Here is a 19,632-nt window from a genome sequence, read left to right as displayed (position 1 = left end):
ACGAGCAACATATGTTTTACATATGTTTATGAACATACGTGTATGTTGATCATATGTTTAACATATGTTGCTTATGTTTTGTATGAACATATGGTTAACACATGTTTATGTTCATATGTTTTTCATATGTTAAACATATGTTAATTTTATTTTTTACTTACATCTATTATTTAATTATTTTGTATTTCTTTGGATTGCAAACTTAACTAAATAGTACTCTTGTCCTTTAATCACTTAATAATAAGAAATCAAAGAACACAATCTCAAGCATTAATCTTGAGTTTATTTTTTCAAATTTTTACATAATTTTGGCTTTATTTCCCTGACAGTGACTGCATTGCTTCTGAAATGATAAAGAAAAAATAATAAAAATTAAGACATCCAAATTTCATGTCAATTACATGTATAATTAATAAATATATACCAGTATTAGTTAGCACATAGAGTAATTACTTTGAGCACTTACAAATTTTCTCTTGGCCTGTTCTTTGTTTTTCTTTCATTTTATAACCCCTTGGAACCTCATCATAGGATTTGAAATTGTCACATGTTAAGGTACTGGGTGGCACTTCAGTGGAGTCTCCAATTTTAAGGTTCTGTTGATTAATACAGGTTTTCTAAAATACATGTACAAATTAAAGTCTACATGTAATTTAAGTTCATACACTGAAGATATTTGTCATATGCATGTGCAAACAAATGCATACCCCATTCTCCTAAACAGTTATCAGTTATGATATGAGTTAAAACTAATTTCATATAACATTATATGGTGTTGTGTAACACCATATAATGTTATGCCCAAGACAATTTCACTCTTGGAAGATATGCTTAATAATAAAATCATAAAAAATACAATTAGTTTCTCTAAATGTATACAAATGAATTTGGAATGTTGAAATAATATAATATATTAATATTAAATGGATAATCAGATACAAATGTATGTTTGGATATAATAAAGATACAGGCAGAGAAATAGACATTTTGTTTCCAGTATATCCAAAAACTTTGTTTGGAAGAAAACAACAAAGCTTGTAATACAGGGTGTACTTACCTATTCTGAAGCAAGCCTAGGGTCATGGTGTTCTTCCATGTTATTCATAGCAGACAGACTGTATATTGAACCTATACAAATTATAAAATAAATACAGTAAATATTTTCTAATCAAATTCCAATCAAAACTTAAAACAAACTTCGAAAGAGAGTGATACAAGGCTCTAGTTTCTCTAGCTTTAAAAAAAATTCTGTCAATTAATATATAAATAAGTAATAAATTAGCTGATGAACTTTTAAATACATTTACATGTACACTATTATCTTGAATGCCAGATTAGGCTGAAATTGATCATCTTTCAGATATTCTATAGTTTAAAAGCCAGCAAGTTCTATCCATATTCATATCTTCAATATTTTAGCCAAAAAAAAAAACAAAAAAAACAGACAGTATAATTTTTTGATAATGCAAAACAGTGTAGAATTAAGAAGCAAAAAGAAATTTCTCAAAAACTATTTTGTTATTAAATAGTCATTACTTATATGCACCCTGTAATTACTGTGATTATTATATGTATTTATTTTCACCTGTATTGTGATCGTGCAATCTTCAGTCAAATCAGCTTTGGGTTGAATCGTCAGTCTTAACAGCTTGGGGTTCTTTCAATAAAAACGGCACTCAGACACTGAACTCCAGTTGCTTAATACATAATAAAAACAAACATTTTCCATTAAAAATTTGATAAAAGAGCCGAGTGGATAACCATCTAACATAGGCTACACACAAACTGCAATGCAAGATTTCTACTTTCACTTTCATCAAGATCGTACATAAATATGCAAACGTAACTGTCGACAAAAGGAAAACAAATCTGAAAAAATTAGCAATGCTAAATAGTTTTTACATTCGTCGAAAACAAATCCAAAATAATGTAGCATGTAGGCCTAGATAAGATCACTTGATGTGTCGTTTTTTACGAACTGCATTAATTACAACTACAGTTAGATGTTATGCAAGTCACGAGAGTACTAGGAGTTCGTATGAATCTATAACCGTAAAGAAATTCTCTTAAAACACCAAAAACTAATTAAATTCTTTAAAAAACATAACTGATAGCACTTACTTGTTTCTAACACCCAACACTTCTCCTGCAGCAGTGACGTCAAAAATGACGTAGTACACTTTCATCCGATAAAAACCAAAACCGGTCCGGAAATAAAATGTGGAATGATTTTAATTTCATAAAAAAAAAACCCCAAACAAAACGGGGTAAATACAAATTTATTAATTCTTGATAAACTTGATTTGGGGAATACCATGTTCAAGAAGACAATTTTGAATTTGAAGAAAAGAGGGGGCTGAATTTGGAGAAACGAGTGGGGGAGGGGGTGCAGGGTAACAGAGCAGTTAATCCCTTCCCCTTTTTATGTAAGCTTCTACAAGAAATGACCATTCTTTTGAATAAATGTATTCAAATTGATCTTGATACTTATTATTGAAATTAATTTTTTAACATGCAGTCTATTTGCATTGGCGGATCCACCGGGGGGGGGGGGGGGGGGTCCGGAGGTTGGTTTGGGCTTGAAGTGCCTATGGTGCGATTCTATGCATGTGTGTTAGGGGCACCGACCTGGACCCCCCCCCTTTTCAAAATTTGCTGGATCTGCCCCTGACATGTTAAAATATAACATTTAACTCGAGTTTTTCATATTAAATTATTGCCAGTTCACTGATTAACATTAAATTAATTAACATATTTTTTTATGTCGTTAAATTTAAATAAAATTAATTCAAATAACGATAACATTAATTTAATATTAAATGAAATAAATGTGAAAAGGCGATTGGTTATTATATGATCTTCAGTATGAATTTTATGTGAAACTAAAACATAATTATGTTGAACATATGTTTGAAACAACCATATGTTTAAAATATGTTCAACATATATTAAACATATAGTTACCACAAACATATGTTCAACATATGTTTTGAGTCTGCTATATGTTCAACATATATTTCAAACATATATTCAACATATGTTTTAAACATATATGACACTAGCTGAGTTAATTGATAGACAGGTGTGTTTTTCTTTGATGGAATGGACATAAAAGACATTGCTAAATAAATATATAAACAAAGTTATTGATATTAGACTAACAGGTCCTGAGGCATTTAGACCTAACGAGTATCAATTCTTTTGACAGTCAAAGTCAATTGGAATGTCTTAATCCTGTTTCAAAGAGAATGAGATTCAATCAACTAAATAATAGACATACAATGATAATAGATAGAGAATTTAACAGATAAACGTCCAAATTTAGTATAATATTTAGTATAATATATTAAAAGCATTATTTATTTCAAAAATGTTAATTTTGCTCTGTGATATATCCATCAGAATGGCTTCGAAGCTCCTAATTACTCTGAGTCAATTACGCTAGATTTTTCCATTAGAAAAAAAATGTTAATCTTACAAACACTACAACTGCCAGAAAGGCATGCTATAGCTTGACATCAGAAAGAAACTCCTCAATGATTATATTCTACAGTATTTTGAATTTTGTTTACCTCATGTTTGTCACCCTGTATATATTAATCTGTGTTAAATTTTATGTTATTAATGTACAGGTCTGTATGTCAACATGGTACTTGTCAATAAAGTGAATTGAATTGAATTTTTTCTTTGCACGCAAAGTGCATGAACTATTATACTAGTAGCCAAAAAAGTGACCAATCTTAGATTTATTTACATCTTTAATGATGCTACATGAACATGTATAAAACAGTTTATTAGAACACTCTATAAAATAAATGCAGTAAAAGTGATTTGCCTCTAGATTTAAAATAAAACGAGCTTAAATATAACATTTGTAGGACTTTTTTAAAATATTAAATTCAAGCATTCTTCACATTTTTATATCCCAGCATAGATAAATTAAACCGTAATTGCACTTGATTCCCACTAACATTCTAAACTTTCTGATCATCAATAATTCGTTGTTTATGAACATTTTTTCCTGGGGGCTATAAATGACTGGTACTTTATGTTGAAAATGGAAGAGATAAACTCAATATTTTCACAATTACATGTATACAGTGTAATGTTTTCATTGTACGAAAAATAACAAGAGATCCATGGGCCACAACGCTCACCTTAGTAACTTTGGTCCTGCTGTTTTTCACCAGATTTTCCCCCTTGTAATACTTATGCCCCATCAAATACTTGGGGGTCATGATTTGAACAATTTAGAATCTACACTACCCCAGGAAGCTTCCACATAAGTTTCAGTTTTCTGGCCCAGTGGTTCTTGAGAAGAAGATTTATATATATATTTTTTCATGATGTTGAGACAACACCCTACGCCCAGGGGTCATGATTCAAACAATTTAGAATCTACACTACCCCAAGATGCTTCCACATATGTTTAAAATTTTCTGGCCCAGTGGTTCTGGTGAAGAAGATTTTAAAAGATCTTTCCATTATATTTCAATGTAAAACTTTGATTCCCCATTGTGGCTCCACCCTCCCCCGGGAGTCATGATTTCAACAATTTTGAATCTACACTACCCAGGATGCTTCTATATAAGTTTCAGCTTTTCTGGCCCAGTGGTTCGAGAAGATTTTTTAAAAAGATTTTTCCTATATATTTAAATGCGAATTTTATTCCCCATTGTGGCCCCACTCTACCCCTGAGAGCCATGATTCGAAAAATTTAAAATTTATACTACCCGAGGATGCTTCCATATAAGTTTCAGCTTTTCTGCCCCAGTGGTTATTAAGAAGATTTTTAAAGATTTTTCCTATTTACCGGTATTTCAGTGTAAAAATTTGATTCCCTATTGTGCCCCCCCCCTACCCCCAGGGGGCCATGATTTGAACAATTTAGAATTTACACTACCTCAAAAAGCTTCCACAAAAGTTTCTGCTTTTCTGGCTAAGAGGTTCATGAGAAAAAGATTTTTAATGACCACACCCTATTTTTGTCTTTTCTTGATTATCTCCCCTTATAAGTGGACTTGGCCCTTCATTTCAACAATTTAAACTACCCTTCACCCAGGTATGCTTTGTACTTAATTTGGTTAAAATTGATTTAGTGGTTCTTGAGAAGAAGTTGAAAGTGTGAAAAGTTTACAGACGGACGGACGGACGCCGGACAAAAGGTGATCAGAAAAGCTCACTCAGGTGAGCTAAAAATATTGGCGAGAAGAGGATTTTTATTTAACATGCAGTTCAATTTGAAGGTGTGATACACACAATACACACCTGCTACATCACCATTTGTCAAGACTGGGAGCTTTAGGTCTTCCGATTCGGAACGCAAAAGCACATTTGAATATGGTGAATTGTTTAGCCGAGGCAAACTATTGGAAAATAAATTGAAATTACAGGGCTTTCAACAATCTATAGCTATAGTAGGAATTTTTCATTTCTTATTTTAGGAAAAGGGAATCTTTTTACATGTACTATTTGATGTTAACATGCTTATAGAGATATCCTGAGGATTTTGATTTGTAAGGTTTCAACAGATGGTCTTTATTACATAATATTATATACGTGTATTTTATTACACAATATTAGACAAGTATTTATACCAATGAGCTGTAAGATATACGAAACATATACAACATTAATTCATTGACTAACAAAATTTCAAACAGGTTTAGATACTTCAAATAAATACGTAGATCTATGACGTTTTTTTTTGCTGGGCAAAGGGGACCTCAGACTGCATTCAGTGTATGAAAATTTCAAAAGTCTTACCTTTAAGATTGGTGTTTCACGACCTGAAGATAAAACTGGTGCTTCTGCAAGAATCACATATTTAGGCTTAGGAATTGACACTATGGAAGTATAGGCTGGAACTAAAGTAGTATTATGCCAAACGGTTCTACAATATAATACATGCCTCGTTTCAATATGAAATATTTTGAACATATCATTATTGATTATAGTTTAATAGTCATAGGAATTCTACAACTCAGAGTGAACATGTTAACAGAAAATGGTTAAGGACATGTACATGTCACAGAAAAGGGTTGCTCATCGATGTCTACAGTCTTTAGTTGGAATTACGAATTTCTTTGATTTTTTTGAGTGCTGGTGCATTTGGTATATAGTAATTATATCTATTATGCATAGAGTAATTATTTTGTTTTTGGCCTGGCCTGAGCAGTGGAAATATTAAGCTGTAATAAAAAGATGTACCTATTTTTTTTAACAATTGTACCTGTTGTATTATATTTCTAGAGATATGGAGAAACGAGGAATTCATCTTAATACAAGAAAGTCTTGTAACACATTTCACGTGTTAATGTTATTAATAAGCAAGGCTCCAAATAAAAAGGATAAAAGGTTATAAAGGGAAACTTAATACTTAGATTAAAGAATTTTAATGTTACTGTATCTTTAAAGTAAAGCATATACCAAGTGTTTTCATTAGCTTAGCAGAAGCAATTTCTTGTAAACAGTTGAGGAATCTCAGCGAACAGGCATCCGGTGGAAAAAGAGTCAGCACCAAGCGTACCAGAGGACTTTGTCAGAATTATCTGCAGACTAGTGTAGAAAGGTACCCATAAATACAAAATTTTCGTTAATACTTGTTTAGAATCATTTCAAGAGTTTCGGTTTTTCTTTAAATCAGGAACAGATGTGACCACCACTTTTTACTTACTTGGTACAGTATGTGGCACGCCTATCATGTTTAGGCTATTCATATTGGCATGCCTATCATGTTTAGGCTACTGATATTGGCACGTCTATCATGTTTAGGCTACTCATATTTAATAGTTAGGCCATATGCTGCTCTCAGAAGTTTTTAGTGAAAGTTAATAAGTGTTGGAAATCTTTCCAGTCCACAGTGTAACAATGTAAATGTGATAGGACTTTTTAACCATTCACAGAGATGTAAGCGTAGTCATGGGCATCGGTCTTACAATAAATCTTTAATACACGATGTCTCTTTTGATTCATTACTACCTTACGTAAATCAACAGTTAGGTCTACATATTCGCACCAAACTTTACACTGTCCCTTTGAAACTTTTAGTTAATATTCTTGAAAAGGTCAAGGAAAGTCCATTTTTTGATTCCTCGACACCAGAACATAGGCTCGGATCTGTCATTATGGATATTGCTTTTCAAAGGCTTTTTAAACCCCCGCGTTTTACTGAAGAAAATGCAGCTAAAACAATCCGTTTTTTCCTTAAACTTCAATATGCCAACAAAGGAATTGACGCGGTTAATATAAGTAATATTCTTAATCACAAAAGAGTCCAGTCTTGTATTCCACCATATTTCAAGTTAAATACTACACCTTGTATTTCCTACAAATATACATCGACTATTGCTTCCAAACTTTTTAATTACAAGAAAACTTTACAGGACCTGGATATCGAATATCTGAAACATAATCCTCCATCGTGTTCATGTTCTTCAACCTATAACTATAGTCCTACTGGACACGTTATTACTGGTGACGTACAGTACCAACCTGAGACCCAACCTGACACAAAGCAGTCCCAGCGGTCCCAGAAAGCAGTCCCAGCAGTCCCAGAAAGCAGTCCCAGCAGTCCCAGTGGGCGGGGTTAATTAATTTAATGGGCGAAGCTTACTCAGAAATGAGATTTCCAATAAACAATGTAACTATAAAAGGCAGTTGAAATTGATGATCCATTTCTTTCTGAGCAGTATCAATTCTCATGCGACAGTCATTTTTTAACTGTTAAGAAAATCACACTACGCGTATAGAAACAAATAATAAATATTGAACAAAGAAGACGTTCACACCTATAAATATCATGAATATTTAAACACAGTTTTGTGGTATATTAATTTTTCACCAAAATAAATCAATTTCTAAATTACTGTGATTGATATTGGTTTCCATATTTATTTATTTTTTTATTGTTTTTTTTAATTTTTTTTTGTAGATAATTAAGCTTGAGTTATTTATTTTCTATCAAAACTAGCTTTAAGGACATACGCAACGTAGTTTGAACTTTATTGTCTTTATACCTGGAGTTGAAGAGTTCCAATACTTAAAGGAATTGTGTGTTACATTTTAATGTCTATATATGCTGTTGTACACTTCTTCTAAAACAAGTTTGAATAAACAAAACATCTAGAATATATGTGTAGTAATTTTTGTATATTTTTCTTTGAATTATACAAGAATTTTCATCAATTGATATCTTTTCAAAACCCCTGGTAATGCATTCTTATTTTTTGTCTACGAACATCTGAAGGCACTATAATCTTAAATTAATAATATCTTGAAAAATTATCAGTAGGTAAGGTACGTTGCATATGTCCTTAAATAGGCCTTATAATTATAGAGCAAGGCCGATTTCCATACTATACTCTGAATGCAGTTTTCTTAAGTACTGAAGCTTTTGAAAAATTCTTTGTGTATTATATTTCAGTCATGATTATTTTCACTGACTTGCCAATTCAATTATCGTTAAATTATCTATGTAACAGAAAACAATAATACTTTTATTATATAAACGTTTGAGTGTACATCTGTAAATCACGCGAATGGAACCCTCAGATTATGTTCAAAATTAATTAATCCCGAAATAAATTTATACACATTTATTGAAACGAAGATTTTTTGCAGTACATAGATTGAAATTAGTGTCATTGTTGACCAGCATGTTCAGTGATGTGTAACACTGATACCCAAATAACATGCATTGACTTTCTGCTAATCATGCCCGAAGGCGATTGATACTTCAGGTGTTAATACCATTTTATACATTTGTATTGCTTTTTATCAATCGGCCAGGAAAACACAAACAAAACAAATAAGAAATAAGTCACAATTCCAAATATTTCAAAATGTTTATAAATTTACTCTTTTAATTACTTGTTTATAAATCAAAAACAAATTCATAAATAAATCCCCAAATAATTGTTCACAAATATAATGTTTTAAATGACTGAAGAATGGTAGAATAATTTGATTTCATGGTGATTTAATAAATTATTAGGTTTTATTTGAGGGCGGTAAAAAATAGCATGGAATGCTCTTTTTTAGCATGCATATGGTTTTAGCTTTTCAATATAAAAAAATCCAGTACAGTACGTCCCTCTGAATGTCTTATTGTAATGACAAGTTTGTTTGTTTGTTTGTTTGTTTGTTTTTTTTTTGTTTGTTTGTTTGTTTATAAATAGAATTAGATGGATTACATGGTCAGTACGTACAGGTCCCTGCTGACAAAGCAGGTAACAACATTGTCTTTGTTTGTAAGGCTCATTATATTAAATATATTTTAGAGGAACTTGGATTTAATTCTGCAAGTGGTAATGCAACGTATACTCATAGTTCACTTTCTAAGGAAGAAATTCTTCAAAATCATATGTCAGTTTTGAATATTTTTATACCCGCACTTTCTAAAGAAAGTTCGGGTATATTGTTGTTACTCATGTCTGTCCGTCTGTCCGTCCGTCTGTCCGTCCGTCTGTCACACTCTTATTTCTCAAACTCCTCTTTCATTTTACACAGTAGCCTGATCATCTTTTTGGAGATGTTTGGTGGTGTCATGTAGATGTGCAGTAAAGTTTCGGAATTTTCATTTTCACCCTAGGGGTCAAATGGGGGTCGAAAAATGACGTTTTTTATCCAAAAAGCCCCTGGTTCCCTGAACTCCTCTTACATTTTACACAGTAGCCTGATCATCTTTTGGGAGATGTTTGGTGGTGTCATGTAGATGTGCAGTAAGGTTTCGGAATTTTCATTTTCACCCTAGGGGTCAAATGGGGGTCGAAAAATGACGTTTTTTATCCAAAAAGCCCCTGGTTCCCTGAACTCCTCTTACATTTTACACAGTAGCCTAATCATCTTTTGGGAGATGGTTGGTGGTGTCATGTAGATGTGCAGTAAGGTTTCGGAATTTTCATTTTCACCCTGGGGGTCAAATGGGGGTCGAAAAATGACGTTTTTTATGAAAAAAAGCCCCTGGTTCCCTGAACTCCTCTTACATTTTACACAGTAGCCTAATCATCTTTTGGGAGATGGTCGGTGGTGTCATGTAGATGTGCAGTAAGGTTTCGGAATTTTCATTTTCACCCTGGGGGTCAAATGGGGGTCGAAAAATGACGTTTTTTATGCAAAAAGCCCCTGGTTCCCAGAACTCCTCCTACATTTTACACAGTAGCCTAATCGTATTTTGGGAGATGGTTGGTGGTGTCATGTTGATGTGCAGTAAGGTTTTGGAATTTTCATTTTCACCCTGGGGGTCAAATGGGGGTCGAAAAATGACGTTTTTTATGCAAAAAAAACCCTGGTTCCCAGAACTCCTCTTACATTTTACACAGTAGCCTAATCGTATTTTGGGAGATGGTTGGTGGTGTCCTGCAGATGTGCAGTAAGGTTTCGGAATTTTCATTTTCACCCTGGGGTCAAATGGGGGTCGAAAAATAACGTTTTTTATGCAAAAAGCCCCTGGTTCCCAGAACTCCTCTTACATTTTACACAGTAGCCTAATCATCTTTTGGGAGATGGTTGGTGGTGTCCTATAGATGTGCTGTAAGGTTTCGGAATTCTTATTTTCCCCCTGGGGGTCAAATGGGGTCAATTTTTTTTAAAAAAATATTTAACATGTTTAGACATCCTGGTTCCCAGAACTTCCCTTATATCTTATCCACTAGCCTTAAATCATGATCATTTGGAAGATGATTGATTTTGTCCTGTGGATGTGTAAAATGGTTTTAAAATTTGCATTTCCATGTGGATAGCAAATAGGGGCAGGAAAAAAATGGCCCCTCCCTAACCCATAGTTCTTAAAAAGAAGAATTTTGAAGATTTTTTTCCTTTTAAATCTCTATAAAACGTTGATCCCTTATTGTGGCCTGACCCTATGCTCGGAGGTCATGATTTGAAAACTAGAAATATGTCCATAGGACATAAATGCCCCGCCGAATGTATATTTCTAATGCAACATGAAAATTTGTATGAGTGTATGAAGTTTGATGAGAAAATCTTGAACAGTTTCTTTAAAATTGAAACTAAAATCTAAAAAAAATGGATATAGATGATAAATTCTCACAAAATTATGTATAAGTGCATGCTTACATAAAAATATCTTAGATTGTTTCTTTAAAACTAAGTAAAATACAAATTAAAGAGAAGGGAGGTCAAGGTCACAGGAAAGTGCAAGGTGAAAAGTTTTTGCTGCAGTTGAATAGCTCTCACTAATACATATCAGCATATTAGGTTTGATAAAAATATCTTGAATGATTTATTTAAAACTGAGCTTAACACTTATTTGAGAAAAGAGAGGTCAAGGTCAAAGGAAAGGTTGAGGTCAAAATGCTGATGAAGTTGAAAAGCTTATATCAGTATGTATTTACTATTAGCATAGAAGTTCAATAAAAATATTAGAAATGGTTTATTTAAAACGTAGATAAACACTAATTTAAAAAAGTGAGGTCAAGGTCAAAGGAAAAGTCAAGGACAAAAAAGTTGATGCAATTGATATCTCTCAGCAGTATATATCAGCATATGAAGTTTGATAAATATATCTTGAATTGTTTATTCAAAACTGATCTAGACACTAATTTAAGAAAAGTAAGGTCAAGGTCAAAGGAAAAGTCAAGCTTACATCAGTATGTATCAGCATACGACGTTTTATTGAAGTTGGACATGACAAACACTATATGCCTCGGCCATATTCATGGCAGGGCATAAAAAACTTGAATCTACACTATATGAAGATGTTTCCATATCAAAATGACTAACAAGCAAATTCAAAGAATTGTGGTCCCCTGCTTTCCGTGTCCTAGTGGATGGGATGCCATTATTTATGACATATTGTTTCAAATATGCAGGCCTTATCATATGTCATTCAAAAGTAATCACCAAAGTTAAAATTTTTGAAAATTAGGTAAAACATCAAGGTCAAGGGGTAAAAAAATCATAGCATGCTTGGAAACATCTTGTTACAGGTAATGTACATGTCAAATATGAAAGTCCTATCTCTTCTCAATCAAAAGTTATAAGGAAATATAACATTTTTGAAAAGTAGGTTAAACTTCAAGGTCAATGTCACAGAGTCAAAAGTCATGATATATTTAGAAAGTCTTGTCACAGGTAATATATATACATGTATAATATGAATGCCCTATCTTTTTTCTTTCAAAATGATCATTTAAAATAATGTTAAATTTTTTGAAAAGTAGGTCAAACTTCAAGGTCAAGGTCATGGGTTCAAAAATCATGGTATGTTTAGAAAGTTCTTGTAGGTAATGTACATGTGAAATATGAAAGCCCTATCTCCTATTATTCAGAAGTTATGACCAAGGTTAAATTTATTGTGACAGACGGACAGACTGACAAACGGACAGACTGACAGACAAATGAGATTTAATGTCCCCTAGGTCCCTTTTGTGAAAACGGATGACAATAATGCCCTTGCTGTTCATGAGAAGAAGATTTATGATGGAAAAAATCCCCTGCATTTTTCTATGTAAATCATTGGATCCCCATATGTGGCCCCATCCTACCCCAGTGGGTCATAATTTGAACAAATTTGAAGCTACACTGTCTATGTAAAGAAAGTTTCAACTTTTTGGGTCCAGTCAGTGGTTTTTGATAAGACTTTTTTAAAATGATACCACCAAATTTTCACTAATTCTTGATTATCCCCCCTTGAAAGAGGGTGTGACCCTTCACTTGAACAAACTTGAATCCCCTTTACCCGAAGATGCTTTGTGGCAGGGTTGGTTGAAATCGGCCCAGCGGTTCTAGTGAAGAAGACAAAAATGTGAAAAGTTTACAGGTAGACAGATGGATGACAAACAAAATGTGATCAGAAAACCAGAAAAACTCAAGTGAGCTAAAAACTGATGATCACAAGTACTTGGAAAGAGTTACAGTATTTGAAAAGCAGTTTTTTTTTTTCATGCATTGTTTTCAGAAGCTGAAAAGGTATGACTTGTATCCATGTTGAAAAAACTTCACATTTCAGAAAACAGTATGATTAAAAATAGTTAATCAAGGTGCTTTGGGTAGCAAAATAAGCTAAACTGGTATAGCTAATTCAACCACAGAGCTTAGTGAATTTTAAAATGCACAACCTTTTCAACTCTTAATCATTCTTAAAATATTTATATCATCATTTCTGATTCAAGGGAGAACTAGAGATATGATCAGAAGAATATCCATTGACTAATAAACATGTACATGTATATTGTGTTTTTTAAGTCATTTGTTGTTAAATATCCCTCTTGGGAATTTTTCACTCATACGGAGACACCACCACTTAAAAATAATGAAGACGTACAAGTCGGATTTGAGGTTAACATTCATTTTAGGAATTTTCAACTGTTACAATTAAGACTTAAAGAGATAACTCCTTCCCCTTGCCCCTTCCCCTTCCCAGACCCCTGTTTGTTTAGGGGTGAAACGGTTCACCGCGGTATCGATTCACCGCGGTATTTTTTCTCGGTTTGATACACGGTGCAAAATCTCTAATTTTCGGTTCGGTTCATTTTTCGGTCCGGATCGTTATTCAGTCGGGTTTGGCATAAGGAAAAACACGTTACTCAGTATCAATAAGTATAGAAAACGTAAATTTTTGATGACTAATAGCTTGTAAAATAATTTTTGACAGTCAAATAATTTTAATCAATTTCTTCTAGTCAATTTGCAAATAAAATTCGTAAAATATGTGACTAGATTTAGAAAAAGAAAGCATAAAACAACGTTGAATTTGTTTCCTTGTATCAAAATGTATCGTATCGAAAATAACCGAACCGAGACAATATTATACAATACGTATCGAACCGTGAAGGAGGTGTATCGTTTCACCCCTATGTTTGTTCATGTATGCAAACTAGTCTAATACTTTGGTTTGACATAAAAAAAAATGTGAATATATACAAATAGTTTAATGATTCATCTCTTTGAATGATTTTCATTCCTAATTCTAGGAGGGTACATGGGTTGACCCAAATTCATGAATGAAATGTCAAGTAATCTTATCATTGATGCACTTTTATTTAATTTGATGTAGTCATATTATGAACATTTCCAGTTCATTAAGAGAGTGGGGATGACCTCCAGGGGTTCATAACCCTAAACCATTAGATGTACATGACATAATAACACAAGAAACAAAATGATGTATAGTCAAATGGAAAAGTTTTCTACTATTTAGGAGTCACATGATCATTTGTCATTTCAGGGACAGGAAGCGTCAAGGGAGATTTGAACCCCCCCCCCCCGGAATTTGCAGAGTTATTTAAATAGGACTATATATACATGTACTGATTTACAGAAGCAAATAAAAAAATGACTTTGGATGCCCTCCCCCTTTAAAAACATGGACCCCACCCTCACTGTTTTCATTTTGTTTGTTTGTTTTTTTTTTTTTTTGCTCCTCAGGAAATTCTGGGCTGGAATTTTTTTTTGACCGAGGTGTGGACCCCCCTCCCCCCCCCCCCCCCCCTGGAAAAAAATTCCCGGATCTGTGCCTGTAACTGAATGTAATGTCGACAACGGGAGATAACTCTTCAGAATGTGAAATTCGTCTATTGTGGCATCCGATGATCCACTCTCTACCATTGGCTCATACATTCAGTGTCTGAGAGAGAAACGAACGACAACTCTGCATAGGAGATTGCCGATGACCTTTTAAAACTTTAACCTAACCATTTGCATTTCGGTTTATTTTACCCCAATCTATACTTAAACTTGTACTTACCGACTGTCATAGGTCCTGTCAACTTCATGAAATATAATCCAATTAAAACACAAAATGAATTAATTTCCACTGATATACATGTAACACTGCACCATGTCACATGGCATGTGCAATCTAAAAATGATAATGGTAAAACTAGTACTAGTACTGGTAGGGTGACGCAAGCCCAATGTGATGTAGAAATTTTCAAAAAGGTGTTCACATACATGTACAGTACAAGAACAAATTTTAAATTATCTTAACAAACGATGTTTTAACATAACTTTGCCATCTAGGCCTATTTCCAAAAACAGGCAAATTGTGTGTGTGTGTTGGGGGGGGGGGGGTGAGAAAATTGATTGGGTATGGCTTTTCAAGGAGGTTTTTGCCTAATCAAATACTAAAAAAAGTTTGCACATTTTGATAAATTCATCAAAAACGCTTGATACTAAAATAATATTATTTGTTGTTGAGAAAATAAATTTAAAAAGTTCCAATTACGGGCCAAAAATTTATATCCCCCCTCCCTTTTATCAAAACCTAATTTACATCATTAATTAAATTCTGTTATTTCAGACTGGTAATGAATTAAGTATATGAAATGCGTATAAGAGGTTCATGGGTCACATGGTCACCTGAGCATTTTATGCTCGATTTGACGAATACATGTACTGTGTAAATTATAGAATTATTTGGACTTTTTCCTTGGTAAGCCCAATATGAAGGAGTGTGCATTTAGAGGCAAACACCTTAGTGCGGGTATTACTGTCTCATGACAGCATCTAGTTTATATTCCAAATATCCAAAATGAATTTGAATTACCATATCTACATATGTATATTGGATTCCAAAACTTCATAAAAATCCTTACAAACAAAGATACAAAGCGGGTTCCAGTAAATGTTCTACCAAGCCTCTTTCTTTACGCCTCACTAAGATATTATCAGTAGAGCAAGGAGAAACTTCAAGAGTACTGTGCAACAATATATTCGAGAAGTGGTGTCAATCAGATGTGGATACTAAAAAATTCCAAGGAACTTTTGAAAAATTTGAAATCACAAGATTTTACCAAAATCAACAGCTTAAAAACTTACGACTATTCAACTTTATACACAACCATTCCCCACGATAAATTAAAATCCAGGCTTTTTGATATCATTGACAGCTGCTTTTTCAATAAAAATGGAACTCGTAGATTTACTTACCTTGTCAGTGGTCATTTGCAAAATTATTTTGTTAAAAACATTCTGATTGTACACACAAATACTCTGAAGTTGACATTAAAAAGATGCTTGAGTTTCTGATTGACAATATCTATGTGGTTTTTGGAGACTTTTGTCTTCCAACAATTTGTTGGAATTCCCATGGGTACCAATTGCCCCCCCCCCCCTCCCGTTATTAGCAGACCTATTTTTGTATTCATATGAAGCAGAATTTGTCCGTCCAAAATCTTATACGTGAAAAGAAGAAAACACTTGCTGTGGCCTTCAACTCGACATTTAAATATATCGACGACGTATTGTCAATTAACAATGGTTATTTCCATTCTTATGTCGATACGATATATCTCGGTTATCTTGAGATAAAAGATACCACGGAGTCTGACACATCTGTTTCATATTTGGATATTTTATTTGAAAAAGACGTTAATGGTTATCTAACAACCAAGCTATATGATAAACGTGATGACTTTATCTTTTCAATCGTCAACTTTCCTTACTCATGCAGCAATATACCTTCATCACCTGCATACGGGGTTTATATCTCTCAGTTGATTCGACACACGAAGAGTATGCTCTACGTCTGTACAATTACTAAAACGAGGTAAATTATTGACAAACAAGTTGATGAAACAAGATTATCAGCAGTCTCGTTTAAAGTCATCATTTCGTAAGTTAAATGGTCGATACAATGACCTTGTCAGCAAATACAATTTATCATTGAGTCAAATGATGACTGACGTTTTTCATACTAATTGTTAGGCCATTATTTACACACTGAATTGTCGACGGATTTTTCCGTTATTTACCGATCAAGATAAGGAGCACACGGCGGGTATGACCGGCCGGCAGGGGACGCTCACTCCTCCATGGCACTTGATCCCACCTCTGATGTTTTGGAGGCCCGTGTTTGCTCTGCTCCTATTTTGTAATTTTGAAGCTCTCTATCGGTATATGGTGACGTCTCTGTATGAGTGAAAAATTCTTGAATGGGACGTAAAACAACATACAGTCAATCAATCAAACAAACTTAAAAAGACCATTGTTCTCTCATTTATGGGTAAACCAGTCACTCAGTTTACAATCTGTCGGAATTCCCACTGGGAAATTAACTGCGCCAAGTTAATAGGAGACCTATTTTTGTATTCGTATGAAGCAAAATTTATTCAACATCTCATATATGAGTTTTTAAACAAGTTGATAAAACAAGAATATCAACAGTCTCATGCATAGTCATCATTTCGCATGTTTAATGGTCGATACAATAACCTTGTTAGCAAATACAATTATTAACTAGCATATATTTATAAACTATCATTAAGTCAAATGCTTAAGTCATACTAGTTGTGAGGCCATTATTTAGACATCATGACATTGAGCACATGGCGGGTGTGACCGGTCGGCAAGTGATGCTCACTCCTTCATGGCACCTGATCCCACCTCTTATGTTTTAGAGGTCCATGTTTGCTCCTGAGTTTGTATTGTTTGAGTAGACTTTTGAGCTTGAATACTGATCGTTATCTCCATATTTCATTACACTAATTCTGGGAAAAGCCTTTTTACAACGCGAGATGTAATAACAAAGCAAAATGTCATAAACTGGGATTTTTACATTTTCGTTATTACATTTTTTGTCGAAATCAACGCAGACTGTTAAAACGCAAAATGCAATAACATGTTTTTAAGGATTATTACATTTTGTGTTATTACATTTTGCGTCGAGATTAACGCAAAATGTAATAATGTACTTTTTTGATTATTACATTTTGCGTTATTTAATTTTTGTGTTGAGGGCAACGCAGAATGTAATAAAATAAAAATGTAACAAAACAAAACATAATAATTTTTTTGTGTTCGACTCAAAAAACATCATAAAGTTGATTTAAACATATCTTTAATATTATAAAATATGAATTGGTATTTTTGGATGAGTCGGTTAGAAGTATGAAAATCTTTTGAGGATCCTTTATACTTTTCCTTTTTTTATGCATAAATAAAGTTTTGTCTCATAGAGTTTTGATTTTTTGTTTTCTAGTAAATTTTTGCATTGCACGCTCCTAACATGAAAATAATATTGTATATCCATTGAATACTAGTGGTTCTGAACGCAAAGAAGATTAAAAATCGGTGGAATTTAATCAATAATGTAATTGGCGAATCAAATATTAGTTACTCAAATATACGTAAACACAAGACATGGACTGTCCTTTTGCAATTCAAAAAATAAAAATTGATAAAAATTGTCATGTCTGAAAGCCATAATATTTGATCCATTGAAATGGAACTTGCATTATTTCGTAGATACGGTTTAAATCAAGCAATTTATAATCGTTGGTGTGAAAATTATTCTCAACCTAACTGACCAAAAAGTGTGTTTTTACATTGTACATTGTTGCGTTTTGCTTAATATCGAATCAAAATCTAGTAAAAAAAACATAATAATCAAAATAATATCTTACTTCATTTTGCATTATCAGATTTTGCGTTGACAAAACGTTATAACGCAAAATGTAATATTTCTAAAAGTTTCTTATTACATTTTGTGTTATTACATCATGCGTTGCTTTCAACGCAAAATGTAATAATCTCGGTTTATTACATTTTGTGTTGTTACCACATTTCACATTGTAAAATAGCCTCAAATTTATATGGGTGGATGGAAAATTCAAAGCACACTCCTTTAGAATTTGGACAGTTTCTGCTGAACATAAATTGGATTGTTCTTCAGAAATATGATAAAAGAGGTAGGTAGATGGCAATTTAAGGTGTACAAAGTTGCACATTCGATGTCGATTTATTCAGTTTTTCTAAAGCCTTTATTAGTTTGCAAGTCATAAGAAACAGGATGATTTTTTATGGAATTTTTTTTAATTTTAAGTTATTGAGTTAAGGCTGATGTACTACACTGTAGTACTATATTATATCTTATATTATGGGCTGGAGAGAATCGGAAAAAAATAATATGACGTAAGCCACTCTAGACTAAATGTAACTGACGTAAAAACAAAATTGCTTTGTTTGATATGAATAGAAATACCACAATATTTTATTTTAATTTCTTGTGAAGGTAATGGTATTGATAGTAGTGAAAAAACTCTCTATAAGCTTATACATTAAGATTGTCACAAATCCTGCCTAGATTAGAATGGATGTATACTGTATTCGGAAAAATAATGTACAAAAGGAAAGAGCTTTGACAGATCTTCACTAAATATACCCTTGGTTAAGGAGGTTGCTATATAAAATATCCAGAGCTACTGCAAGATATATCCCATTTTGATAAAAGGCTGTTTTTGACCTGTTGTTTTCTGTATTCTTTAAAACAAATCAAAAAAAAAAAAAAAAAAAAAAAAAAAAAAAAAAAAACAGCGACAAATACTGACCCCTTAAGGCAAAATCCTCCTTCATTTTCTTATTCTTTCTCCTCTTTTTTCAACTATAGTCTTGCTGAACACTTATCAGTGATGTAAATATATTAGTAGCTGAAATGTCATCCTGATACCATTCATTTTATAAATCCAAAATTCAGGCAGCCCACGTCTTTCAATTGGCAAAAAACCTATCATTTATGATTTCTGTCGAAATTATTGCAAACTAAGGGCCTAATTATACTTTGAAGGAGCAACTTCAGAAGAGCTGTGTTACAGCATATAGAAAAAGTGGTGTAAATCAAATATGGATTCTAAAAAACTTCAAGGACTTTAAAAAAAAATTACGTCTTCA

The 19,632-nt window shown here is 32.9% G+C and overlaps 1 long non-coding RNA gene across 1 annotated transcript; it reads right to left on the bottom strand.

Moving 5' to 3' along the window:
* Positions 1-275: 275 nt before the first annotated feature.
* LOC133178908 (uncharacterized) lies at positions 276-1,904 on the bottom strand. The gene is made up of 4 exons (XR_009720071.1): positions 1,586-1,904; positions 1,058-1,128; positions 467-617; positions 276-343 (listed from the first exon to the last, which is right to left on the bottom strand). It is a non-coding gene; the product is annotated as an uncharacterized LOC133178908 (long non-coding RNA).
* Positions 1,905-19,632: the final 17,728 nt, after the last annotated feature.

Source organism: Saccostrea echinata, unplaced genomic scaffold (assembly GCF_033153115.1).
Source record: "Saccostrea echinata isolate AGI-Se365-2 ecotype Australia unplaced genomic scaffold, CSIRO_AGI_Sech_v1 ptg000003l, whole genome shotgun sequence".
Classification (NCBI taxonomy): domain Eukaryota; kingdom Metazoa; phylum Mollusca; class Bivalvia; order Ostreida; family Ostreidae; genus Saccostrea; species Saccostrea echinata.
The sequence above is the reverse complement of the archived record's forward strand: the minus strand, read 5'-3'. Positions and strand labels throughout refer to the sequence as shown.